General features: G+C 50.8%; 1 long non-coding RNA gene and 1 pseudogene across 1 annotated transcript in view; one reads left to right on the top strand and one right to left on the bottom strand.

Moving 5' to 3' along the window:
* The window catches only part of LOC142793090 (uncharacterized), an 87,980-nt gene that overhangs the window by 16,325 nt on the left and 43,825 nt on the right, over positions 1–27,830 (bottom strand). The gene's annotated exons all lie outside the window — the stretch shown is intronic.
* On the top strand, positions 14,830–17,970 carry LOC119187655 (uncharacterized; annotated as a pseudogene).

A 27,830-nucleotide genomic window follows, 5' to 3' on the forward strand; every position in this document is an offset into this window, starting at 1 on the left:
AAAATAAAATGTTTCTGAAGAACCAGCTGGATGCACCGTGTAAACTTTTTACATTTCCAGAAACACTTGCTCAATATACTTAGTGGTAGTAGAATGACCAGAGTGTTGTAGCCTTGTGACACGACACGCACAAGTTGTAAATGTTAAGGGAATGTAATGCCCCTCTTCAAAACATTCAAGTTGCAGCTGCGCAGTTAGTATAGTTCCCGCGCGAACCGGAGCTTGTTTTTTTTTTATTGAGTGCGGGGCGTAACTAGGGAGCAACAAGAATAAAATAATTTGAGGAGCACGTCGTATCCGGGACGAACGTCTAACACAAATTTACATAACACGGGCGACTGCCAACTACCCATTCGCCGTATGTATCGCATATCTCGCGCAGACTGGCAACTCAATAAAATTGCTCATTTGCAGCATACATGGGAAGTTTAGCGTGCAACAAATGCATGCCGCATAACGAACAAATATGAAAAAAAAAACATATATATACATACTTGGCCTTCAGCCACGCTCTACCAACACCGCTGCACGCGCTCCCGACGCGCGCAGCGCCACCTAGACCTGCCGCCATGTTTCATTGCACGTATGTGCACCATCTGGCCCCTGCCCGTCACACTGCCCCTTCTAGCCACCATAGCTGCAGCTTGTTGGCGTGCATTTTCTTTGTACTCAGTTGCTCAGGCGTGCTGCATGAACTTTTGCTGGTGTACTGGCGAAAATGCCTGGGTGCTGCTGTGCACCGAACTGTCGATCGAACTACGCTAATGGACCGCGAGCACGCTTGTACAGGTTTCCGCTGGACCCCGCCCAAAATGCAGCGTGGACGAAGGCTGTGCGGCGGGAAAACTTCACACCTACGAAGTACACTGTGGTAAGCACATGTTCCCGTTTGTTTTCCGGCAGTCGTGCTTCTCGTGGGAACAGAGTCTAGTTAATTGCGTGACGCATGAAACCGTTACGACGCGCTATGCACCTTAAGGATTGACAACTGAGCAAATGGTGTGTTTCAGTGTAATATTGTTCCATGTTCGTGCCGTAAAGTGTATAGTGCCATGTTTACGCCTCAGGTTGCTCATGTGCGGTTCTGCCTAATCAGAAATTGATTTAGCGCAATGTATTCGCGAGTAAAACTGCCTGCGTCGAACATACGATGTAGACGGCGTAGTTACTTTACATGTGGGGCGTCCGCCACTACTTGAGCGCCAAACAAACGATGGCTCGTGGTTTACCATCTCAAAGCAAGGTTCGCTAAGTGAGACGTCATTCTTGTTGACTGCGTGGTCCTGGTTGTCGTACAGAAGCAGATAAATAAAGCGAAAGAATTTGTCTTAATCTTTACAAACGGCGCACTGGGATCATTTAATTCTGTAAAACTGTTATGTATAATTCTGTCGCTTTCATCTTATACTTCGTTGTTTGTGCTTATGTTCCAGGTCTAAAGTGACTTCGTACACTCCACCAGCTACACTGACAGCATGACTGGGAAAGTAATTGAAGTACCCCTCAAGCTGAGGCGCTTGAAGCCTTCTGCAATCCCAAGCGTTTTCCCTAATTGCCCTGCTTACTTGTCCCGCCAAGAAACTTCTGCACGCGAGAGCCCAGAAGAAAAGCGCGCTCGCGTGGACGCAGAAGCGTTGCAGGAAGCAATACGGTTATCAGAGCAGTCTCACGAAGCGGAAGAAAAGAAGAATGTCATCGCCACTTTCGAAGACCTATTGACAGCAGTAGGTGACCTCTCTCTTACTGACTTCTGGACCAAGGTGGTCACCCAGAAACAAGTACTTTTCCTCAACTTCAGCGACCAAGGTGCCCCAGTTGTGCATCGTGCAGTGACAGTGGCATCCGACCTTTCTTTGGCAGTGTATGTTGGTGAAATGAGGTTACAAATCCTAGGTTCCTCTGTGCTTCCTATGACAATTTCTGACTTGAGAGTGCTTCACAAAGTTCTGTGCGATGTGGAAGACGTCACGAAGGATTCCACAAATAATGAACTCCAACTAGAGATTCTGCTGAAGCGTGTCGTGGCACTCCTGGAGCAACTGTCATCTTCAGCTCTCCCGCATGAGTGGCAAGTGCAAGTCGTCAAATTTGTGACACAGCAACTTCAAGTTCTCCTCACTAAGGCATCAACTTACCCAGCTGACTTTCTGGTGTTCTGCAGCCTTGTGTACACAATATCGCCGCACACATACAGATTCATCAGGAGTACAGCAAAATTAAAGCTCCCACATCCACAGACAATAAGACGCATTTGTGCCTCTTACCGTGCTAGCCCATCCAGAGAGCAACAAGAGGATTCATTCCTTTCTTATGCAAGGAGACTGGCATCAACACTAAAAGACCATGAGCGCTTTGTGACGCTTATGATGGACGAGATCCACCTGCAGGCATCCTTTCAGTACAAGGGTGGTTATGTCACTGGTGCAGCGACAAACAATGAAAATGCGGCAAAGACAGCATACGTCTTTATGATACAAAGCTTGTTATCATCAAACAAGGATGTTGTGCATATACTTCCAGTAGCACAAATAGAAGCGAAACAGCTACATGAATTTCTTGATCTGCTGATCAGGCACCTAGAAGACATTGGAATACGAGTAGTTGCAGTGGTGTCTGACAACAACTCGATCAACCGAAAGGCTATGTCAATTTTTGCTGATCCTCCCAAAGTGAGCATTGTATACAGGCACCCGTCAGACTCATCAAGACCCTTGTTTTTTATTCCGGATGCAGTGCATATATTAAAGTGTATCCGAAATAACTGGCTGAATCAGCGTAATTGTGGAAGGTGCATCTTCTTTCCCAATTTCAGTGCCCTCTCGGAAAACCCATCTGTCCTGACAGCCTCGTTTAACACACTATGCAAGTTGCATGAAGGAGAAAAAAAATGAGCTTTTGCGACTAGCTCCAACTTTGTCCTTCAAGTCGCTGAATCCATCCAATCTAGAGCGACAAAATGTAAAGCTCGCACTGAGGATCTTCAACAGTTCAACTGCTGCAGCACTAAGAAGCACCAAAGTCGCACTTGAGCATAAAGCTGGTACATTGGAACTTATTAACATTGTTTTGACATGGTGGAACGTGGTGAATGTCAAGACCCCATTCAAAGGTCAGCGTCTCCGAGACCCATTTCAAGAACCGATAAGTGCACTGCAATGCCACCAAATTGAGTTTCTAAACAAGATTGTGGATTGGTTGGACCACTGGCAGAGCTTGAAGCATGATGCTGGCCAGTTAACTCGCGAAACGCACATGGCACTGCGACATACCTCACATGCCCTTGTTGAGGTGTCAACGTATTGCATTGAAGAACTTCGGTTCAAATATGTTTTGCTAGGGAAATTTCAAACCGACAGTTTGGAAGACAGGTTTGGCAGGTACAGGCAGCTGTCTGGTGCCCAATACCACGTTTCGATACGTCAGATTTATGAATCCGAGCAGAAGTTGAGACTTCAGAAGCTACTTGATCTTCCCAACTTGGATACCATTGCACCTTGCATTCCTACCACTGATTTGAAATTCCTTGTTAAGCAGCTTGATGTTGCAGTGATGGACGATGATGTGAAGGAGAAGGAGAAAATGCTACCAGCTATTACATATGTAGCAGGATATTGTGCATATGCTGCAGTTAGCAAACTTGCCTGCTTTTCCTGCTAGGAAAACTTGACCCTTGAGAATCGAACCATTGAACTGGATGATGATGTGCTGATAGCTAATGCAACGCGTGGTGGACTGAAATTTCCACAAGCGGTAGTTGTGAATGCCGTGCTCACAATGGAAATTGAGCTTGACAAGCTGAAAAGTCCGAAGTACGCATCACAATTTTTTGCTTGCGCAAAGCAAAAGGAAGTTCTTGTAAGCCTCGCGACTTCCCTTGTTGAGTGCAATGAAGACTTGGATTTCTGCGATGGTGGCCACTCACCTGAACTTGTCTTAAGCTATGTTCTCAGTGCTGCTGCCAATACGCTGCTGAATAATTTGTGCAAAGTTCAAAATAACAAGCTGAATGAAAGCAAGGCTGCAAAGCGGAACAAAGTTGAAAATAAAGGAATTGAAAGCAAGGCTGCGAGGCGGAAGCTCAGTACTCTTCAAGCATAATCTTCTTTCTTATGAATTGTTCTGCTTGTTTGGATTATGATGTATCACGAATAAATATGTCTCACAACGAAAATTTAAGCCTCTTTTAAACTGCACCAAATGGCTGCGCATGCTGTTAAAAATTTCACGAGTGCCTGATGAATTATTTCAAGCCAGCATTTAGTTAAAACATACTGAAAATATTCCTTAATGCAAATATTCTGTGCGCTCCAAAACCGTGAAAATAATAATAATAAAGTAGGGAAAATGCCATTTTGAAAAGAAAAAGCGTAGCATTAGGTGAAGCCGACTTTTAGGCCGATCTCACTGCGGTGACGTCACGCAGCCCTGCACAGGCCTTCTCTAGTGCTAGGTGGTGTTGCCCCAGCCCGGCTCTCACCAGGGCTCGGAAACTCCAGGCAGCCAAGGGCTCCCACACCCAGTGATGCCAACCCTAGGGATTTATCCCTAGACCTAGGGGTGTTTTGTCTCTTTTAAAGATTTGGCATCTTTTTTGTGAAATCTAGGGATTTCTTAGAGTGTTGAAATGAAACGCTATGCAGCTTAATGACTGGTGTTGCTGAGTAACCACGCGTTTTTAATAATAAGTAACTGCAAAGAATGTAATTTTTTGCTAATTTCTATTTTTCATTTCTAACTTTCCTTCGCTATTTCTATTTTTTTCGTTTAAAAGAGCATTGGTGTTGTGCAAGCCGAGAGAGGGCAACTTTGGTTCTGTAACGCGAGCATTGAGAAAGTAATTTCTTTTTCTATGACGCGAGGTTCTCGCAGTAACAACCTCTGATGTGTGCTGTCGAAGGAACTTGTCCGAACTTGTCGTCGCGAGTGACAACTTTTCTTTGCAAGTGAAGTGCAACTGTGGAAACTCTGAGGTGTGCTGTACACTGGAAGGAACTTTTCCGAACTTGTCTTCACGAGTGACTACTTGGCTTCGCGAGTGAAAGTGCAATAGTGAGTTACAGTGCACGAAAAAACGCGCGAAATTCACCTCCGCCGCGCACCTTCACTGTGCAAAGTGAAGGCGCGCTCCATGTGAAATGGCAACTTCTGGACGAAGAGACTTTGAGCAAGGTGAGCCGAGTAGAAAGAAAGCGAAAGCATACGATCAAAAATATTTGACGAGATGGGAAGCTGAACCAAAGTACAAGGGATGGCTAGCAGCGAGTAAAAAAGGGCCCCTGTACTTCTACTGCAAGTCATGCAACGCTGATTGCAAAGGTGGAAAATCGGAAATCGACCGCCACCTCGCAAGCTCCAAACACAGGAACAGTGCTGCAAGCTTGCAATCGACCCGCACGCTGACATCTATGCCTGCAGTAAGTGGGCAAACTCAGCTAGACAAATCTGTCAAAGAGGCGGAAATAAGGCTTGCAGCGTTCATCACAGAGCATAACCTGCCATTTAATGTCATGGGGCATTTAGTTGACGTTGTCAAAGCAGCATGCGATGATTCCCAAATTGCAAAGAATGTGAGCTGTGGCCGGACGAAGTGCACTGCCATCGTAAAAAATGTTCTTGGAGAGCTGAGTCGCCAAGACATCTGTGAACTCTTGCGCAGACAGAAGTTCTCTCTGCTTGTCGACGAATCTACTGACAAGGGAACAGTGAAGCATCTGTCCCTTGTCGTCCGAGTGATGAATGCCAATGGCGACGTAGTGGATGCGTTTCTTGACTTGGTACCAGTCAGCGACGGAACCGCCCAGTCTCTCTTCAGCAGTCTGAAGGCAGTCTTTAGTAGCACAGAAATTCTATACGAGAGAAACTTGATCGGTTTCGCGGCGGACGGAGCAAACGTGATGATGGGTGCTCATCATTTCGTCGCATCGATGCTGCAAGCACAAATTCCAGGAATTTTCATTCTGAAATGCATTTGCCATTCCTTCCATCTCTGTGCCTCCTACGCGTGCAAAACACTACCGAGAGGAGTGGAGGATCTGGCCCGCGATGTGTACAACTACTTTTTGTCTCCCAAGCAGATGTCTGCATACCAGGAGGTCCAAAACTCGCAGAGGTGAAGCCACATAAGCTACTGCACCTGAGCCAAACCAGGTGGCTGTCCCTCCAAGTTGTTGTTACCCGCCTACTTGAGCAGATGCCGGCCTTGATTTCATTTTTCAAAAAAGCAGCCACTGAGGACCGCGTGCTTGCCGCAGAAGCCATTCTCGAGAAGCTTAGCAACCCGTCGACTAAACTTTACCTCGAGTTTCTTGAGTACGTGCTGCCTTTTTTTACAAACCTAAACAAAGAAATGCAGTCTGAGGAAACCAGAATCCACTTGCTGCACGAAAAGGTTTCGGGCACGCTAAAATGCATACTCGAATGCTACATCAAGCGGGACTACTTGGAGGCCACGCCGTGGTCCGATGTGCAGTACAAAGACCCCGCCAAGTTCCTGCCACTAGAGGAAATATATCTCGGAGCAAAGCCAACTGCAGCGCTATCCGGTGGCACACACGGCCTAAACGATGACCAGATTCACAACTTTAGGCTGCGGTGCTTAGAGTTTTTCATCGAAGCCGCTCGTCAGATATACTTGCGGTTCCCCCTGAAAAGTCACCAGTTGAAGAACCTTCGAGTCCTGGACCCGAAAGTTGTCATGGGAAAGACGATTCCATCAATCGCGCCCCTTGCGGTCTCATTTCCCCTGATCGTGAGAGAAAACGAAGTGAATAAACTGGACAGGGAGTGGCGTCTCCTCCGCAACATGGACCTGAGTGAGCACGCTGGCTTGACTGCGAGCCAGTTTTGGCACGCCGTATCCCAGATGCGAAGAGGCGATGGATCACAAGAGTTTCCCCTGTTGTCAGCGTTTATGAAAAACATTTTGTGTCTACCACACTCCAGCGCTGCGGTCGAACGTGTGTTTTCGCAAGTAAATCTGCTGAAAACAAAGCAAAGAAACAGGCTGTCAACAGACGCGTTGTGCGGCTTGCTGCACGCAAAAAGAACCTTGACGGACAGCTCCTGCTACACCTTCCAGATCACTTTATCGCATTTGAAGCGGATGAAGAAAGAAATGTATGGTGATTAAGACTTCAAAGGGTTACGTGTCACGATGTCCAGCATTTTCGTCGTCCTGCAAGCCTCGGCCGGCTGCCTCAGTAATTTGCGAATACAGAGAAGAGACTGTTGCAAGAGCATTTCCAGAGGCGTTGCTGTGAAATCAGAGTCGTCTGCTTGAAGAAGCGAATTCACATCGCTCCACAGAAAATATTGAAAAAAAGAGCTGCAGTTGCTGCTAGTAAGCTATATCTTAACTATAATGAGATTCAGAGCAAACGAGGCGAAGAGCAAGCTGCGTTTAGACTAATAAAGGTGAATACCAACGTGCGAAAAGAAAAAAAAAATTCAATCTGGGGATTTTGTCTGTTATCTAGGGATTTTTGAGGGGTCATTCTAGGGATAAAGCGTTGCCTCAGGTTGGCATCACTGCCCACACCACAGGCAAGACTGGGATCCCCACACCCACTTCACGGCCACTCAACCGAGCCGCCCCAGTGTCTTCTGGCCGTACTGCAAAGAGTGGAATAACACCAAGCAGCTTCAAGCCGGTAGTCCCCACGACCACGTGCTCCAAAGCCGCCATGTTGTCGTGTTCCCAACACGACGTCCATGATAGCGAGGAAGGCAGCACCACCTCGTCCTCCACCTCCTCTCCCTCGTCGTCTTCTTCATGGGAGCACGAAACGCCACCCTCCTCCCCCAACACAAGAACAGACAGCGAGAAGGAGGAAACTGCGTCGCCTAAGCACGGCCGGGCTAGAGAGCGAGCGGCGCGCGCGCTTTCATACGGCCTCCGCAGCGGCGGCGAGAACAAAGGGGAGGAGTCTCGACGTACAGTTCCGCCGGTCTCCGCACGGGGGCTACGCAAGCCAACCCTTGCCTGGCACTTGCGCTGCTTGCGCGCTTGCATTTGCAGGCTGCTTTCGACGCACGTGCGGGCTGTTTTCGCAGTGTTTGTGCTTCTGTGATTTAACCGCAATCACATCGTCTTACTTTTCTTCGGTCGGAGAGAGGCTGAAGGCGTGGGTTTTCAGAAATTCATCGCAGTGCGCTGCATGTTGTTCAACATAAAAAAGTGAACTCAGTGTATATGCTTCGACAGGTGCTGTGATGGTGTACTGTTGTGTCCCGTACTGCAAATCGCGTGCCGGGAAAACGCCGGGGGTTTCGTTCCACCAGTTCCCTGTGGATCAAGAACTGTGCTCAAAATGGCAGCGGAACATTTCAAGGCAGAACCTCGTAATAAACGACAGGTCGCCGTCGACTGTCGTATGCAGCAGGCACTTCCGTCAGATCGATTACGCTCCTGACTGCAGGATAAGAAAGCTGCTTCCCGGAGCCGTGCCAACTGTCTTTGAAGATTATCCCGCATACTTGGCGCCAAGTGCGAAGAAGCCCCGGAAAGAACCAGTCGTAAGACAATCTTTACCCCCTCGCAAACCAACTAAGCGGAAGGCAGAGCCAGAGGAACTACCTGCGGGTTTGGATGCTCCGGAGAGTTTCGACAAGCCGTCTGCAAATGTTTCCACCCAGACCACTAACAATGATGCGCAGCGAGCAAGTCGGTACCTTTCTATGGTTGGAAGACTGCGTTCTCAAGTCGCCTATCACCGTTCTCAAAGTCAGAAGTCTCTGTCTCTGCTAAGAGCTGAACAAAAGACAAGCGAGGCATACCGTGCAAACAGGCACTTGGCTGCACTTGAGGAAATTGTGGCAGACGCTGAGCGAGGGGAAAAAAAGGCCGTTTTCCTTCTACATCAGATCGGAAGGTATGGGAAAAAGCATGACAGTTACCCTGAAGAGTTCATTCGAGAGTGCGTAATATGGCGTTTCATTTCGCCGAAAGGATATGACTACGCTCACACATCGGGCCTTTTAACATTGCCTGCAAAGTGTACTCTACAAAGGTACATGGGTCCATCCCCGACGACATCCGGAATGAGCACCTCGATGAAGGAGAGGCTCGTTTCCGAGGCGTCGATGCTGAGCAGCAAGCAGCATATGGCCTCCTTGATAATCGATGAAGCAAGCATCAGACCCAAGTGCATCTATGACAGGAAGGCCGACGCTGTGTTTGGCCTTAAAGACAAGCCCGGCGGTGATACGCCCAGCAGCTCGAAGGAAGTGCTCGCGAACAGAGTTTTGTGCTTTGTATTGCAAGGCCTGTCAAGCAAGTACAAAATTCCCTGTTCGTATTACTTCACAAAACAGCTGAGCGGCAGGGACCTGCTCACGTGGACAAAAGAGGTGATCGCTGCGGTGGAATTCTGTGACTTCGTTGTGACCCGCATTGTGACTGACAATTACTCAGCCAATGTCACCTTGTTTAAACACTTGGGGAGTGGCTCTCTGCAAACAGTCGTGAGGCACCCACACGATGACAGCCGCATCATTCTGCTCAGCTTCGATCCTTGCCACGTCCTGAAGAATGTGCGCAACCAGTTCTTGGAGCGACAGCTTACGGATGGCTCAGGTGTGATTAGTGGCACCTTCGTACAACAGCTGTACGAGCACCAGAAGAATATGACAATCAAGCTTGCCAGGAATCTGACGAGGAAGCACGTCTACCCTACAAACCTCGAGAAGATGAATGTACTTCGTGCGGTTCAGATCTTCTCCCCACAGGTTTGTGCAGCACTGGAACACTTCGAAGAAAACTCCCGCAATGACCCTGCACTCTCCGCATTTAGGCGAGCAAGTTCCACCGTGCACTTCATGAGGACAATGAAAGATTGGTTTGATATGCACGACACCTCTTTCGGGGGAACGGGGCAGAAGGCCCCCATTGCAGACGTGGACGATGGCCGGCTTTTGTGGCTAGAAAATGACTTCACGTGCTATGTAAAGAAAGTACAAGCAAGCTCAGTCGCCTCTGGGAAGGGCGCTTTCACCGACGAAACGTTTGAGGCCCTGCTTTTCACTACAAAGTCAACAGTGGAAACAACTTGATACCTCCTAACCCAAGGCATCAACTACGTGCTAATAAGGAAGCTAAACAGCGACCCCATAGAAGCAGTATTCGGCAGAGTCAGGTACATGTGCGGTGGAAACGACATGCTCGACGCCCGGGCTGTGACGGCTGCTTTGGACCAAATTGTAAAATCCAAGTTTGCAAGGCCACCTGAAGTCGTGACGTGCGACACTGATGTTGACAAGTTAGTCAGTAGCCTGTCGGTGACGTTCTCTGACGACCTGAAAAAGCTTAGGGAATGTACCTCCGCTCCCCCACTGTCTGTGACATGCTCTGGTTTGGCCTACGTCGGCGGTTACATCGCGAAACTGATCACGGACTTCTGGTGCGAATCTTGCGCCATGCTCCTCACTACAAGCGACAAAGATCAGCCACTGTACGCGCTTCTGAGAGGCCAGGACAGAAGCGGCCTTGCCTACCCGAGGCCAGAGTTCCTTGCACTTTTAAACGGGATCGTCACATTCTTCGAGAAAATGGCAAAACACCTGCCATGCACGCATGTTCTCGAAGTTCTACAGCTGCTCGTACGACCGCATCTTGAGAACGTACCTCTGCTGAACTGCCCCGAAAGTGTTGACAATAGTCACGGAAGACGGTCAGCAAGTTTGATTGCTGACAAATTCTTCAGGGTCCTTTTAGTGAATCACTCCACTCGAGTCACCGACGACAATGAAAAGCACATGAACCATACACATAAGCCGTCGAGGAAGCACTTCCGACTGTGAAGCTTCTCCAGCTCGAACAACGTTTCTTTTGTGCAAGACTGTTCTGTCACGCCGAAGACGATTTTTCTGGTGCTCGAACTCGTTTCCATATAATAAACTCGTTTCCAGTTTGCCTGGTGCCTTTCAGTTCACAGATTATCCCCGATGCTTTTTCTTCGGCATGCGTTTTTAAAGATTTCTAACTAACGCTCTGCAAGTTTTAAGTCGTAACCTATGACAATTAGAGTACGCCGCTAAGTACTTCAACCTGCATATGAAACCGAAACATTGAAACTAGCCAAGGCGAATGAATCACGCTGCACTGAGAGCAAAATTTTGCAGCAATTCTGTTTGTTGCACCCGATGGCGGGCACCCACGATAGCGGAGTACTTAGGATTTCAGTTCAGAAAAGGTGGAGAGGGGGGGGCAGGGAGGGCAGCGTGAAAGACCAAAAAAGTACACAAAAATTAAACCACACAACAGAAAAAAGCCAAAGCTTGTAATTTATTCACGATACACTAAAAAGTTAGGGCGATTCCACGTTCTGTCGAATTTTGTAATTATTTCATTAATTTCTTCAGAGAAATTGCAAAATGGCTCATCGTCGCTTTGAGAACATACATGGAAGTCGCGTATGGCTGGTCACGGCCGGGCTAGAGAGAAAGCGGCGCCGCTCTCTAGCCCGGCCGTGGGCTGGTGCGTAGCGTGCGACACAAATAATCAGCCGAAGATCAGAAACCATTATTCGGGGATGGGCACGCAGTCTTCGTTTGGTTCTTCCTACCCGGCCCCCTTTAACCCCCCTTCTGCGTACGCCAGTAGCGGTGATTGTAGTGAAAAATAAAAAAAAGAGCAGAGGTCGCGCATAGCTCGCCCGCGCGCGGAGTGGTAGACGAGCGCGTCCGCCTGGTTGGCCCGCAGCGCCAGCTCCTAGCAGCGGCCGCAGGCAGGAACTAGGCGTCTTGCGAAGGCCGTAAAAGCGCGCCGCTCGCTCTCTAGCCCGGCCGTGGCCTAAAGCCTGTTTCACATGCGAGCGATTTTGGTCCAACAGCGGAGCGACAGCCGCCGCGCAAGGCTAAAACAGGTTTTTACCGCGGCGACTAGACACCCTTGTGAAATTCGCCCGAGTTGGAAAAATTCGCTAGCGGCACAAGCGGCAGAGCGACCAGTGACGTCGTTTGACACGTGATGACGGGGGTGGAGTCGAGAAGTTGACGCGCGCGCTGCGAGGAACTGGTTCCACAGAACAACTCGCTCCGACTGAGTAGCAGACGACATCCGTCCTCTCCCCAGCCCACAAATGTCTCGCGCTACTTTCAATGAGTTGTTGATTGCTGAAGTTGCTAAACGACCTATTCTTTGGGACGTAAAGATTAAACATTTCCGGAATAAGTAGAAGAAGATGATCCTCTGGGAAAAAGTTGCCGAGATTCTTAAAGAAGTCGATGAATCTGGTAAGTAAACAATGTCTTTTTGCGTGTATACGACCATGTGTGCGTGTGTGCATAACTGAAGAACCAAGCATGGAGCTATGGGGTGGCACTAAAGTCCATCAATTCATCATTTTGAATGCTCACACACGTTCCCATTTGCTTTTATAAAATTTAGGAACGAGATGCGTCACGTGACACATGGGATTATTTCTCTACCGTTCGTGAACATTTTCTTTTCGTAGACGTTGTTCATGTAAAGACTTATTTTTTTTACTTATAGTTTCAAAATAGATGTGCCAGGCATATATTATTCTAAAAGATTTGCTCTAATGTGAAATTTTTCTTATTCAGTGACAGCAGACGAACTTCAAGCACGTTGGAAGAACCTCAAGGACACATTCAGGAAAAATATAAAAGAAGAGAAAAAAATCAAAAAGAGCGGTGCTGCAGCTCCATTAAAGACAGCATATTGGCCGCACACTGTACAGATGACTTTCCTCAGAGACGTATTGGAACCTAGGCGGTACGTGACGTGATCGTAAATATCAGGTGGCAATATTAAGCACGAGTTTTAAATAGCCAATGTAACATAGTACTCGTATGCTTGCTGTCGTCTTTGTAATGTATAGTCATTTATTTACTGAATTATACATTGCTTTCAGGAGCATCAGTAACATGGATGCCAGTGAGGAAACAGCGGTTCCAACATCCTTGCCTGTGGAGCCACTCGACCTCCCATCACAAGCTTTCCGGAATGGTTCAGATGTTGATAACTGCCCCGCCACAAGAAATCCGTTTGAACTTATATTCCAACAACCTAGCGTACCAGAACGGGTTACAACACCACCTAATCCGCCACCCCACCATCCGCCTCCCTGCAATCCACCGCCTTCCAATCCTCCACTTTCCAATCCATTACAGGCTGCCAGCTGCCCAAGAGAAAGTGAGGAAGTTTCATCGACGCCACAACAAAGGTCAAAGCGGCAGCGAAAAAGAGAATTGGAAACTGTCGACGATGAACTGAACGCAGTGCGCAACGTCATTGTGGCTCAAAAGCCGATGGACGCTAACGGGTTATTTCTTTTGTCTTTGAAACCATACCTGCAAAGCACACCACAAGAAATGCGCACAGATTTGAAGATGGATCTACTCCATATTTGCTCCACCTATAGCGAGGGGCGCCGTCCTCTTTCACTGCGTTCATACGATTGGCGAGTGCAGATTGAAAATAAAATAGAAATAGGCAGTGAACTTCATGCGTCAGTATCTGTATTTATTGAATGGCCAATTCAAGCACATTGGTGTTCAAACTCGCGTCCCCACGTCCCCTACTGCGCTGCACAGCGCTCAAGCTGGCAGGCTGTCGACAAGTCCTGCGGCACTGGCCAGTTTATAGTGCCGGAATGCGTGGCTGGCCAGCAAACATACGTTGGGTAGCGGACACAATGTACAATGCACAGATTACGAAGAACAGCCGTTGATTTCAGGCATCAGTATAGCAATACATGCCTAGGGGCATGCATTTAAGTTACACGGCCGAAGGCTACCAATTGAATGTTAAAACGCTGAAAGCAAAAGCAATGAATCGGAGAAACATGGGAAGTGCTGCGCAAAACACGCTCGCAGTTCCTAAGCATTCACCTACCCGGAACAGCTGTATAATAAACCCATACAAGCAAACTCTTTCTTTTTTTTTTTTTGCTTCTCCATGGTCGGTTATATGAGCGCGCAACACGAATCATACCTGAAAAAGCCAGGACAAAACAAAAAGCAACTGCAAACGTTGCTTATTTGTTGTAAGATTCGTGTTACAAATAGTTCAATCAGTGTACAGACGCCTAAAAGTCGAGCGGCTATTGATGATGAACCTCGTAGCACGGGGCGCCAAAGGAAGGACACTTGGAGGAGAGCGCGGCTTTCAGATACCACTGAAAACAGCGGTCAACCGGCGGATTCCGCGGACAACACTGCCCGCTAGAGCGGCGGGCGTCGCGGAAGAGCAGCGGTAGCAGCGGCGCATGTGAAACGAACGCGCGTCCGGGCGTCCTCCCGCCGCTAATCGCTGCGACCGCTGCCGCTCGTTCGCTCGCATGTGAAACAGGCTTAAGCCGAAAAAGCTGGCAGCAACAGGAGCCCGCCGTAAGCGTGCGGCCTCAATACTGCGGAAGCTCCGTCTCGTTTCTTCCCCAGCAGGCACCCTCTCCTTGCCAAACACAGACTTTGAGGTTGACGTCATGCATGGCATCGAAATAGACTGGGAGTTCTTCGAATCATTCAGGAGGGGACAGAAGCCTCGGCAGCCCTCTGATGACTCAGCCTCTCTAGAGAACGGGGAAACCCCTGCTGTGGTACTCTCGGCCCACCACGATGACGTCAGGGGAGAAAGCCAGGCAGCCAGCAGCCAAACGACAGAGGCAGGCCGCGCGCCGGCCGCTCCGAGTGTTTCCCTTGCCCAGGAGCAAGCCCCCTCTCTCAGCAGAACCAGTTTCTCTGCTGTCCTCTCTTCCGCCACTCCGGGTGACGTAGCGAAGGAGCAACATGCTGGGCAAGGAGGCCCCCTCCTCCTCTCTTGCTCAAAGGGGAGTGGCGGAGCGTCGTCTGTGCAAACAGCTGGAGCAACATCAACTGGAAAGGGAGAAGGCCTCAGTTCTCCTCCCTTTCCAGTCGCACCACGTCAGCTAATGGGGCGGCTGCAAGAGGCGGCTTGACCTGCTTGACCGGTTCGGCGGGAGCGATAAGCCGACCGGTCCCAGCACGTCGCAGCAACGCACGTGCGGCTTCAGAATGTTGAAGGTGCGACGGTGAGATGCCGTGCAAATGCTGTGTGCCGCGATGCCGTGGCAACTACACCGTGGACACGAAAGTGCACGTTTTCAAGTTCCCAAGGGATCAAACTCTGAGGAACGCGTGGATACGCGCTGTGCCACGGGAAGACCTCTCCGTGACCGAGAATTCCAGGGTAAGCTTTCTTTCTGGTAGAGCATTGTTGTTTCATTGCAAATGTAAATTCAATATTTGCATATGCTCGAATAAGTGGTTCACAAGCCGCACTTTGTCAAATACTCATTGGTTTGCTCATTGTATGTAAATTTCCTTGGTAGGTATGCGAACTTCACTTCAGAGAGGAGGACATCATCCGAGAAGCCTCGCATACCGATGTAACTACTGGCCGCACAATTACAGTGCCATTATCCCATGTTCGCCTCCGCCCGGACGCTGTACCGTCCAAGTTCCCGAGCTGTCCGACCTACCTGTCTAGGGAAACTACCAGAAGAGAAGATCCCGACTCCAAGAGGGCGCGCATGGAGCATGCTGCTATGCAAAAAGCTATCGCGGAGTCCGAGGAGATGTTTAACAGGGCACATGAAGAGGACAACGTCCATTCTTTAGGAGAACTTATCGGCCACTTGCGGAGCAAAGAGATGAAGTTTTGGAACATAATAGAAAAAGAGGAAAGGCTTGTCATTATACACATCGTCGACGATGAAGCACCGTGGCTGAAGTACTCTGTCTGCGTGAAAGGAGACATGAGCGTGACGGTACATGTCATGAAAACAGCGGTAAGAAAGTTAAAAGTTTGGCGCAAATCTGGTCGTTCCAGAAATTGCTGACAGTAAGAGCCGTATCGTACAACTCCTCGAAGGCATCGAGAAGTGGGACGGGGACCTGATGTCCGACTCAGTCGCAGAAATTTGCGAGGCTGTTTGTTTGCTGCTGGATCAGCTGTCCACGCCCCACGTAGAAGACGACGGCGACTGCATTCGATTTCTGCGAGAACAAGTCAGCTTGTTCCAAGCGAAAAAACAGCGCAGGCGCTACTCTGCAGATTTCATGGTGTTCTGTTGCATTCTTTTCACCATATCGCCCCATGCGTACGCTTACATACGCAGCCATGGAAGTATCATCTTGCCGCATCTCATGACGATCAGATCGGTATGCTCTTCTTATGGCATGAACCCTCAACAAGAGCATCAGAGCGAAACATTCCTCACCTACATGGCGAGAAGAATTTCTGACCTCAAAGACGACCAGCGCTTTGTTACCGTAATGGTCGATGAAATCGATATTAAACCTTACTTTGATTATAAAGGGGGTAACATCACCGGAGCTGCGCTTAACTCAGTTGAAGCTGCAAACTGTGCGCTAATTTTCATGGTGCGCAGCCTGACATGCAAATTCAAAGAAGTTGCGCACATCGTGCCCGTGCACCGACTAGACGCGGAGTTCCTGCACAAGATGCTGAAAAATGTGATTTGCGGGCTGGAAAATATTGGGTACCGCGTTGTGTGTGTTGTGAGTGACAACAACTCCGTGAACAAGAAAGCGATGTCTCACTTCGAATCGACCCCTTCCAACAGAATTGTGTATCAACACCCGTCGGACCCTGCGAGGCCGCTGTTCTTCGTTATAGACCCGGTAGACATACTAAAATGCATACGAAACAACTGGATCAACCAGAAGAATGACCAAGTATGCTTCTACTTCCCTGAGATGCAAACAGACGCAGCACAATCAGAGCGCATGCAAACAGCGTCATTTTCGACAATCAGGGATCTGCACAGCAAAGAGTGTGACCAGCTGTTGAAATATGGCTATGGGCTGTCGAGAAAAGCCCTTTACCCGTGGAATATTGAAAGGCAAAACGTAAAGCTTGCCTTGCAAATCTTCAATGATGCCTTACCTGTGGCGTTACGTGCTCTTGGAGCGAAGCACAACCTGTTCTCATTTGAGGCCACTGCTACTTTCATCGACATCATACTCAAGTGGTGGAAAATTGTGAATGTGAAAACTCCATGGAAGGGGAAGAGGCTGAGAGACCAGTTTCAACAGCCAGTGTTTTCCGTGGATAACGATCCAAAAGTTGACTTTTTGCTCTTGCTTTTGAAATGGCTGGATAAGTGGAAAAACAAAGGCCTTGACAAAGGTACTCTGACAAAGGAGACTCACGCTGCCCTGGAGCACACTACCTATGCGCTTGTGGAGCTCGCAAGGTACTGCTTCGAAGAGCTTAAAATGACCTATATTCTTTTGGGCAAGATACAGACGGACTGCCTAGAGGACCGCTTTGGAAAGTATAGGCAACTGGCTGGTGCGCAATATCATGTTTCTATCAGACAGATTTATGAAGTGGAAAACAAGCTGCGCCTGCAGAGCACTTTACCGACTATTTCCACTGAGCAGCATTGGGAATGTGTACGAAAGCAGGTTGAGGCATTACATCCCAGTTGCAACGTAGTTGTCAGCAGCGAGACGCTGTCGAAGATACAGGAAGTCCTTCCTATCCTGGTCTACGTTGCAGGATATGCCGTGTACGCCACCCTAAAAAGGTTGAATTGTGCAAAATGCAAGGACGTGTTGACTGTGAATAAGACAATCACAGTGTCGGCCGCCCATGAACACTACGATCTCGTGAAGCAGTTGGACCGTGGAGGTCTAGTTTACCCATCGATGTTTGCGCTTAATGCTGTTGCTCACCGCTACGTTGTCGTAGAGCAGCTCGCTACGCAACCGGAACTGCTCCTGATGCACGAACAGCACCAGGTCGTCACGGAGCTGACGCTGCATTTGCTGGCCAACGAAGAGCCATCTGACTTCGACACCTGTGAGAACGGTCACACAAGCGAATCAGTGCTGAAACACATCCTGCGGAGCAGCACTAACATTTTACTGAAGAACGTTTGTGGAAAGCTCAACGACAAACTTCTTGACGCTGCTGACAAGGCAAAAAAACGGAAAGCCACAACTCTCCAGAACAAATAGGTGAACAGCTGCTGATAAAGCGCAAACACAAAACGAAACTAGTTTGTGTAAATAAATGTTTCGCTCTTATAATTTGCTTCGAGTGAAATTTATTTTAAACTACGTACATGCTCGTTCTTGCAAGAAAAAAAAAGCGCCCACTTGGTAATTCTATGCGAAAACCTCTCTTGAACAGTGCTCCGTACTTTTACCAGTCCGCCCTATCGCCTGACGTCACTAGAAGAAAGCTAAGGCCTTGCCTTTCTAGAGGGTGTTGGCTCTACAGGCCTTCCTCCTCATCCCACCACCGAGGCGCCCGGCAACGAAACACTCTGCGCGACTCTCCAACCCTCCCTGCCAAAGCCATGGGGAAAGAAGAGAAAGCCGAAAAGAAAGCAGGAAAGGGCACCACGCCCGGTCTTCTCTCAGGTGGTTGCGGAGGTCAACGCCCCTCTTCGGCAGACACCACCGAAGCACACCGCTGACCCCAACGGCCGGACGATCATTTTTAGACCACTCGGCCGTAAGTCGCACTTCCTGGCTGCATCGAGGGACGCCATTGCTGCTTTTCTCGCCGGTTTCCCAGCCACACAACGCGTGCGGGTCAATCATCGCCGCAACCTCGTCGCTGTCGACACCGCCCCGAACTCCGATGTCAGTGCTCTCCTTGAGATCAGCGCCATCGTTGATGTCAGAGTTAACTCTTTCCGGCATGGTGGTCACCCCATGTAACCACCTTTTCTTCATTTTTTTTCTCTTGAAGTACGCAGGTCTCGCATATCAACGTTCAAACAGCGCGCCGGTTGAAGCTTTTGACATTACAACAGAGATGGCGCTACTTTCCTCGACGGCGGATGTCACATGTTATCTTTGTTTTCTTCCGGCTGGTCTCGACTCGAGCACGCGATGGACTCGAGAGTTTTTTATGGAAAGAAAGGTAAGTCCTCTTTGTAGTGAATTAATATCACAGGATAGAGTGTTGTAGAAGTTGCCTATACTATGGAAAGTAGAATTGAAGTGCTGCGCTCTTTTATTCGAGAGCGCTTTGTTGCTGAAGTTTGTGGTCCCCTAGGGTAACCACCATGCATGAAGGGTCTGGACGGCCGGCAATATATGATTTGTTTTTGGTGTTTCAGCGGAAGACTTTGTCGAAATACCATCGGATTCGGACAGTTTCGCAGGAGGTGACGACTTCAGTGACAGTGACCCTGAGTATGAAGTAAATGATAAAGCTGTCAAAACGAGCAAACAGAGACTTGAGGCAAGAAAAGCCATCTCTGCAGTGTGAGAGTCTTCCGATACAGAGAGCGAACAAGATGACGTTCCTGTCATGACTGCGAAGGTACCTGTGTGGAGTCCTTCCTATAAAATGTCGCCACCGCTGGACTTTTTATTATGTAGTGGGGTGCCACTTTCTATCCAAAACGTAGAGAAAACAAGTCCTTATGACATCTTCAGCTTATTCTGGACGCCGTCCTTGATGGAGTTGCTGGTATTTCAAACAAATCTTTACGCTCAGCAGCAGGGCAAGCCATACACACCCACCACATTGGAAGAAATGCGTTCCTTCTTAGGGCTCAATCTCCTGATGGGGATCAAAAGAAGCCCAAGAAGACCGGGATTACTGGTCTACTGCGCCTGACTTGCATGATCCTTTCATTTCGAAAGTTATGCCTGTCAACAGATTCGGCTGGCTTTTATCACACCTGCATCTGAATGATAATATCTTGCAGCCAGCGAGGGATCACCCCAACTTTGACAAGTTGTACAAAGTCCGTCCACTCCTCACTGAACTATCGAAAACATTTGCGGAAAATTACTTGCCCACCGAGCTGCTCGCCATCGATGAATCTATGATAAAGTTCAAGGGAAGGAGCTCGCTGAAGCAGTATATGCCAAAGAAGCCTGTGAAGCGTGGCTACAAGGTGTGGATGCTTTGTGCCAGCAGTGGCTATAATCTAAAATTTGATATTTACACCGGTAAATCTGAGAACGGTGTTCAGAAGGAGCTAGGTGCACAAGTTGTGAGGAAGTTATGTCATGACCTTGTGGGCCAGCAGCATCATGTTTTTTTCGATAATTACTTTACGAGCTACAACCTCCTGAAAGACCTTCTGCACGATGGCATTTTCGCATGTGGGACAGTGAATTCCAGTAGAAAGAACTTGCCATGCTTGCAGGCTGACAAATCGATGAAAAGAGGCGACACAGACTGGAGTGTCAGCAACGACGGCTTCTGCTGTCTAAAATGGAAGGACAAGAGGACTGTTTATTTGCTAAAAAATTTTCATGACCCTTCCAATGAAGTTGAAGTGGACAGGAAAAACAAGGATGGGACATTGAGCAAGGTGTCCTGTCCGGCGGCTTTGCAAGACTACAACCATAATATGAATTTTGTAGACAAATTTGATCAGCGCAAAGGGCAATATGAAATAGACAGAAAATCATGGAAGTGGTGGCACAGAATCTTTTTCCACCTACTGGATTGCTGCGTTGTGAATGCTTTTTTGATACACTGTGAACTTGAAGGAGTGGAGCACTTTACCATGAAAGATTTCCGGAGAAGTGTGACGACATCTCTCACAGCGGAAGGCCAGGTTTGTAAGAGGGGCACATTATCAAGCGCAAACAACACAGTGCAGATTAAAAAATCTAAGCCACATGTGGATACAGCCATACGTCTAACACACAGCAAGCATCAGCCAAAGAGATGCACGAAGCGCAGGTGTGGTATGTGCAGCACGAAATCGCAGCCTTTGAGAACGACATGGATGTGCGAGATGTGCAACGCCCCATTGTGCCTGAGGGGAAGCAAGGACTGTTTTGCAGCGTTCCACCGAAAGTGACTGTAGACACTTGCTGCACGGCGGTCACCTCAGGTGACCACCTCATTTCTTTTAGACCAATGTGCCAATTTTTTTTTTGCCGTGTTATAAAAGTCATTTTTGGACGAAGGCTAATCTATAGACACTGTAGACACTTGCTGCACGGTGGTCCGGTGTTACCGCCGCAAGTAGAACAGCGTGTGGGGTCTACGGACCCAGAAGACCAGCGAAGGGCCGTCCGGCAGCTCGAGGTCGCACTGGCGCTGCAAAGGCGAAAGGGGGACACCCTCAGTAACCCGAGCGGCGACGGGGCACGAAGGCCTTGAGGTCTAGGCCCGCGTGACATTAGGACTTCTAGTGTAACGTGAGATAGGGTGAACCCCACGCCCTGCGCGGCCGGAGGGAATCCCGCATGCTGGAACCCAATAAAGTTTATTCTCTCTCTCTCTCTCTCAGGTGACCACCTCATTTCTTTTAGACCAATGTGCCGATTTTTTTTGCCGTGTTATAAAAGTCATTTTTGGACGAAGGCTAATCTATATTTTCAATAAAATATTGTTTCCCTCCAATAATAAAGTTCTGTGCATGAAAGAGTTAAGGCAAAGGTGCTCGACTTCAACTCGTGTGTTGGGGAGGTGTTTGAGGTGGATGAAAACATTCCCCTCGACCGCATTGCCGCGAACATTTCTTCAGCGGCAAAGACCCTTTCGTGTGCGCGGCGCGGCTCCACGCTTGTTATTACTTTTGAGGGAACTGTGGTGCCAGCCGAGCTCTCGCTCTTCAAACAACGGAGGCCGGTTCGGGCGCGCCTTCCGCGTCCACTGCAGTGTGCGCGTTGCGGTGTGTATGGACACGCCACAGCAATGTGCTCGCGCGACAGGCGCTGCCTCCGTTGCGCCAGGAACCACACGGAGGGTCCCTGCACGTCAGAAAGACCCCGCTGCATAAACTGCAAGGGTTCCCACCCGGCGAACGAACCTCGCTGCGAGTCATGGCAGCTGCAGCGAAAGGCCGCCTTTCTACTCGCCTCCTCAGGCGGCAAACTTACGCGCCGCGAGGCCATCCAACAAGCCAAAGCTGCGACTCAACGGGAGGCCTCAGGGACAGCAACGGCTTCCACACGCTCTGGTTGCTCTTTCCGCGATGCCCTGAAGGGCAATGCCACCGCAGCACCGGCTCCAGCCGCCACACAGCCTACATGTCCCCCCCTCCCCCCCCCCCTCCCAAAAAAGACCCAAGGGATACGGTTATGACGGCACTGGCCGCGGCTCTTCGCGCACTCCTCGAAACCACGGTGTGCAGCACGACGACGCGCGACTATTGCCTCGCAGCTCTGCGCGCACATCAAGACCTAACACACCATGGATAGTGCGTCAAAGAAGACACGGCCGCGGATTTTTCAGTGGAACGTGCGTTCCCTCCGCTGCCGTATCTCTAAGCTCCCCCGCTCACTTCCCCAGCGCGACCTCGTCGTCCTGGCACTGCAAGAAACGCGAGTTCGTGATGGGGCCCTCAACCTACCAGGGTATGTGGCTTACCACGGGGCCACGAGCTGCAGGAACAGCGTGCGCCTAAGCACGCATTGCAACGACCCGGCGCACCCACAGGGCCTGGCAAGGGCCTCTCTCTTTGTGCGCGCGCGCCTTCCCCAAGTGCATCTCGACGTATCTGACATCGTCGGTGCGGGCGTCGAGTGTGTGGCAGTGAGGGTGCGTGTGGGCACGACAGACACTTGTGTCGCGAGCGTCTATGTTCACTCGTCGCGCGAGTGGGACGCCGACTTCATTGTGCGGCTCGTCAATCGCCTCGGAGGTGCTGCTGTGTTGTGTGGGGATTTCAACTCCCATCACACGGCGTGGGGGTGCGCGAGTGTAAACGCCAGTGGCCGCACTTTAATGGATGCCGCCCTCTGTGCTGGCCTACACATCCTCAACGACGGCAGCCACACTTTCGTGCAACCCGGTATCAAGCGCAGTGCGCTTGACCTCACCCTTGTCACGGACGACTGCTACTATTCGTGGCGTCGCGCGCCATACACTGAGGGCTCGGATCACTATCCGATCCTCTTGGAGCCCTTTTATACCGGCGCCCCGCGCACCAATGTGTACAGTGTTGTGAACTGGCCTCGTTTCCGCGAACTGTGTGCTGGAGTGAACAGTCGTGGGCGACTTTCTCCAACACATTGTGCAGTGCGGGAGTGCCGCCACGACGGTATGGCGAGTGCCGACGGGCACGCCCGTGCCCGACATTAAGCTCCTTAACCTGCGCGCAGCTCGCCGCCGGGCGCAGCGCAAAGCGGAACGTTCGGACAAGGCAGAGGACTGGACTGTTTACAACCGCATCGACGCGGTCTGTCGACGCCACGCCCACAAACAACGGAATCGCAACTGGTCCAGCCTCTGCCGCACTTTCGACGACCCGCTGTACCAACGGCGTGCCTGGCGCGTGTTCCGAGCCCTCCTCCGCCCCCGTGTGCCTCGGCATCCGGAGCTCTCCAGCGCGGTCACACTTGGAATCGGCACCGCGCAACTTGCCGAATTGTTGGCTGACACTTTCGCGAGTGCGCCCACTGCCAGTACAGCTTCTACCATGCCCGAGCTGCCGCCACATGCACGGCCCGAACTCTTTACGCCCTTTCGCTTCTTCTCCAGACCAGCTATTGTGGAAGCGATCGGCGAGCTGTGCACAGCCGACTTCAGCATCCGGGAGCTTCGCGATGTCCTCGACTCTCGGGGGCGCCGCTCAGCGCCGGGGGGTGATGGCGTCACGTATCAGATGCTCCGAAACTTGGATCCCACCCAGTTTCGGAATCTGCTTGACTCTTACAACGTCATCTGGCGCACGGGGGCGCTACCAGCATCGTGGGGAGAATCCTTAGTAATTCCCACCCACAAGAAAGGGAAGCCGGAGTCCGAGCCTTCATCCTACCGACCGGTTTCGCTCACTTCGGCCGTGGAGAAAACATTCGAAGCTATGGCGCTCCAGCGCCTTCAATGGATCGCTTCTGCTCTGGATTTCCTCGCGGCTGAACAGTCCGGTTTCAGAGCACATCGAGCGACAGCGGACTCAATCTCGGACGTCGTGAGCCTTCTTGAGGAAGCCAAGCACCGTGGGGAGGCGGGATACCTCGTGCTTTTCGACGTAAAGAGTGCGTTTGACTCGCTCCCACACAACACCATCCTCAACGTCCTTCGTGAGATGCGTGTGTGCGGGAACATGCTCCGATACGTTGAGGCTTTCCTCAGTGGCCGATCTTTTCGTGTGCGCGTCGCCGGCGAACTCAGCAGTCCTCGGGTGGTGTCAGCGGGTGTTCCGCAGGGCAGTGTGCTGAGCCCTTTTCTGTTCAATGCAGCTCTCGCACGCCTCATCGACCACATCCCGCGAGCCACTGCTTACGAGGTGCGCGCTGCGGTTTATGCGGACGACATCGCACTCTTCACCAGTGGCCCCACCCTTTGTGGTCAACAAGTCCGCGAGGGTCTCCAAGCTGCCATTGACGCAGTTGACGGTTTCGTCACAGGCATCGGTCTCCAGCTCTCAGCCGCCAAGACGCAGGCCATGCGCGTCCACCCGGAGCGCACGAGGTGCTTCGTCGGTGCGCAGCTCGTCCTTCGCGGCCACCGACTTCCGTGGAAGCGCAAAGTGCACTATCTTGGTCTCACAATCGACCACCGGCTTAACTGGAGCCCCGCGCTGGCGTCCATCCGCAGCGACACACGGAGGATTGGCGGCATGGCCTCCCGCATCCTTGCCAATAGCAGGGGCTGCTCCCCGGACATCGCGCTGCGCTTTTTCAATGCGGTAGCGTCGGCCAGGGTTCTCTATGCCGTCCCGCTTGTCACACTACGACCTGTGCAATGGGCCGCGCTGGACACCCTCCACCGTGGCGTTGTACGCCGCCTGTATGGCCTGCCGCGCTCGTCGCCGATCGGCCCCACCCTGGCGGAGGCTGGCGAGACGTCCCTCTCACTTCGGGCGAGAGGCAGTGCGTTGCGCCACATACACCGCATGTACCTCAGACGACGCCTGGCTGGACGACTCCTTGATCGTCCCCACTCGGGCATGGGTCAGCGCGCCTTGGAGTACGCTGCGCTCGTGCCCGACCCGCCTTACTGCGGCTTGATCTCGATCCCGCCGCACCAAGATCCTGGTCTCGAGATCAACACCACCATCCCTGGCATCAGATCTAAAAAGCACACACCTTGGTCTGCCCTCCACCAGGAGGCTGTCGCCACGATAGAGGAGCGGCTCGCCGGTCGAGTTCTGCTGTACACCGACGGCTCAGTCACAGCGGACGGTTCTGTGGCAGCCGCTTGTTTCGCCCCATCCCTCGGCATCCGTGTAAAGTGCCGTCTTCCCCTGAGTGCCTCCTCCACTGCTGCTGAACTCCCAGTCGGTAGCAGTGGTGTGTGACTCTCGCGCCGCCCTCCTCACACTTGCTCGTGGAGAACGTGGCGCCCCCGTTGCCCAACGCCTCGCGCGGAAGTTCGCGGTGATCGTCCGGAATGGTTGTGATGTTGTGTTCCAGTGGGTGCCGTCTCATGTTGGACTACTTGGAAACGAGACAGTGGACGCACTCGCCAAGGAGGCTCACCACCCCAGCACACCAATTTCGACGTTCATCTGCGCGAGCGATCTTGCGCACCTACGTATTGCGCGCCATGTGCGCGCTTTACACCCGGACTCACGTGTGGCTACAGGATATCCCCCACGACCATCGCCGCGGACCGGCATCAGCAGGCGTGCCCGGGCCTTCCTGCTTCGGCTTCGCACCGACTGTTCCCGCACGGCTGCAAGGCGGTTTCGATTCACCAGCAGCGGGAGCCCTTCATGTGCCGAATGCCCGGCAGAGGAGACCATCGAGCACATCCTGCTTCACTGCCCCGGCTACACTGAACAACGCCGGCGGCTCTTCGACGCCTACGGTCGTCTGGGACTTCCACACGTGAGCCTCGACCACCTCCGGTTTCCCCAGGCCCCCCGCTCGAGCCTCATGCGGGCCTTCGAGGCCCTACTTGAGTTCTTCGGCGACGTCGCTCTCATCGTGCGCCTCTAGTGTGGCCTGCATGCACGTGACCGTGTTTGTTTACGTGTCGGGCTACGCCCCCCACCTCTGTGGCTTCGCTCTCATCGCGCGCCCCGCATCCACGTGGCGGTGTTTATTTACACTGCGGGCCACGCCCACCTCCTCTCACTCTTGCCGCGTGGTGCTCCTGTTCCCTCTCCATCCCGGCTCGCCTGACTGATTTCCCTTTCCCGGGGGCAGTGCGGGCTGCGTTCCGAGACAGTCCTCTGTGTCCTTCTCCTCCTAGCCTTTCCTCCTCAATCTTTACGTCCCATTCCCCCTTCCTCCGCGCGGAGCCGTGTCGGTGACTTCGTATAGAAAGACAGTAACAGCTCCGCGCTTTTCTCTTCACTTTCCCCATTAAAGAATCTCACTGACAGTGCTTTCGTTGCCGTTCTCAAACGATGGAGTAGAAAGATGCTTCAGCGATATGAGCATCGTGAAGAGCAAGCGTCGTAATAGGTTGGACATTTACACACTGAATGCCCTGCTAACTGTAAGGAACCGGCTTCGGAGGCATAAAAAAAAGCCATGAATATAGCTTGCCAAGTGATGTGGTGGCCAAAATCGGTACGATGGCATCGTACTCAACGGCAGAGGACGATACTCTGCAAGCTGCAGACATTATCGAAGAACTGTGTGTACAGCAGGACTGTTTGTTTGTGTGTACTATCATTGATTATAATTGTTTTGCCCTACGCCTTCTGCTGGAATTGCTAAAAGATGGTTCTGTTTTCATTCGCCAATGTGGATGATTGCTCTTTTAGAAGTGCGCTGAAATCTCTTTTGTACATTATGTGCATAAAATGCTATTTTAGATTGTTTCGTTCGTTTTGTGCTCACTTGCGTACATAATTTTGTGTTCATCTGTCTGGCCGTGCACGCGCTACTGCATATGGCAACAAAAAAAAACAATATAGAAATGCTTCGTATTAGGCTATAAAACAGGCACTGAAAATTCTATACTTGATTAAAGAAGTTCTTTGTAACGAAGCGATTTTTGTTTCTTTTATTTTTTACAGTTGTATATCGAACAGAATTTCAGTTTCGATTAGGCCTTTGGTTACGCCCATTAATTTCATGTTTAACAGGTTTACACAGCATTGATGCATTCGGAGCTCGTCGTTTCTGAGCGGGCAAGCCTTTACTCATTGCGAAAACTACGCCAGCCATAAATTATTGCAGTTTAACTATAGGAGCACATTTATTATTCGTGCATACATGTTCTGCGTAGTTGCCTCCAGGACAATATAACTTGAGAGCTGCGTTTCATCTTTTCAGATAAAACAGCTGTCAATGAATGCTTTGTACACTCAGAATGTGTTAAACAAGCGCTTCAAAAAATATTTAGCTACTTTTAACTCCTTGTTAGATTTTTTGGCTACTTCTAGCTACTTTCACGTTGCCATCTAGCTATTTTTGCTGGCCGACATTTGGCAACACTGGTCAGGGGCAGGCAGTACACTCCGGGACAGGAAACGGTGAGCCAAGCAATCTTTTCCGTCCGTCGACTCCCGTCGCCCGGGGCTCGTCGGACTTCGCTGACGGTGCCTCGCGCCCGATGCGTACGCTCACCTTTTGTTGCCTCGCTGCGTATGCACGGCCGAGGGGTGGTACGGTGTCCTAGTGCGTGGCCTAGCTACGCCGACCCGTCTCCCTTCGAAGCCAACGCGAGTGCCTTTGCCCTCGCTCGAGAACCGGGCCTTGGTCCCGGTGTCTCCGTGGATCACCTTTACCGCGGAGACGTGCTCGTGGCACCCTGTGTAGTACTTTTGTGCCCGTGGCGTGGATAAGCCTATTTGCTTTCCCGCCGCGCCTTTTGCAACGGGCTGTACTGCGTTTGGTGTTGCCACAATAAAGTGTTGCGACTTTGAGCAGTATCGTGTTTCCCGCAACAACGACGGTTAACGCGTGCCCTGCGGCTCGCTAAGACCGGACCCACGCTGGTGGCTGTACTCCTTCGGGATACGTGTGCACCACAACGTGCTCCA

This window comes from Rhipicephalus microplus, unplaced genomic scaffold, assembly GCF_043290135.1.
Source record: "Rhipicephalus microplus isolate Deutch F79 unplaced genomic scaffold, USDA_Rmic scaffold_274, whole genome shotgun sequence".
NCBI classification, from domain to species: Eukaryota; Metazoa; Arthropoda; class Arachnida; order Ixodida; family Ixodidae; genus Rhipicephalus; species Rhipicephalus microplus.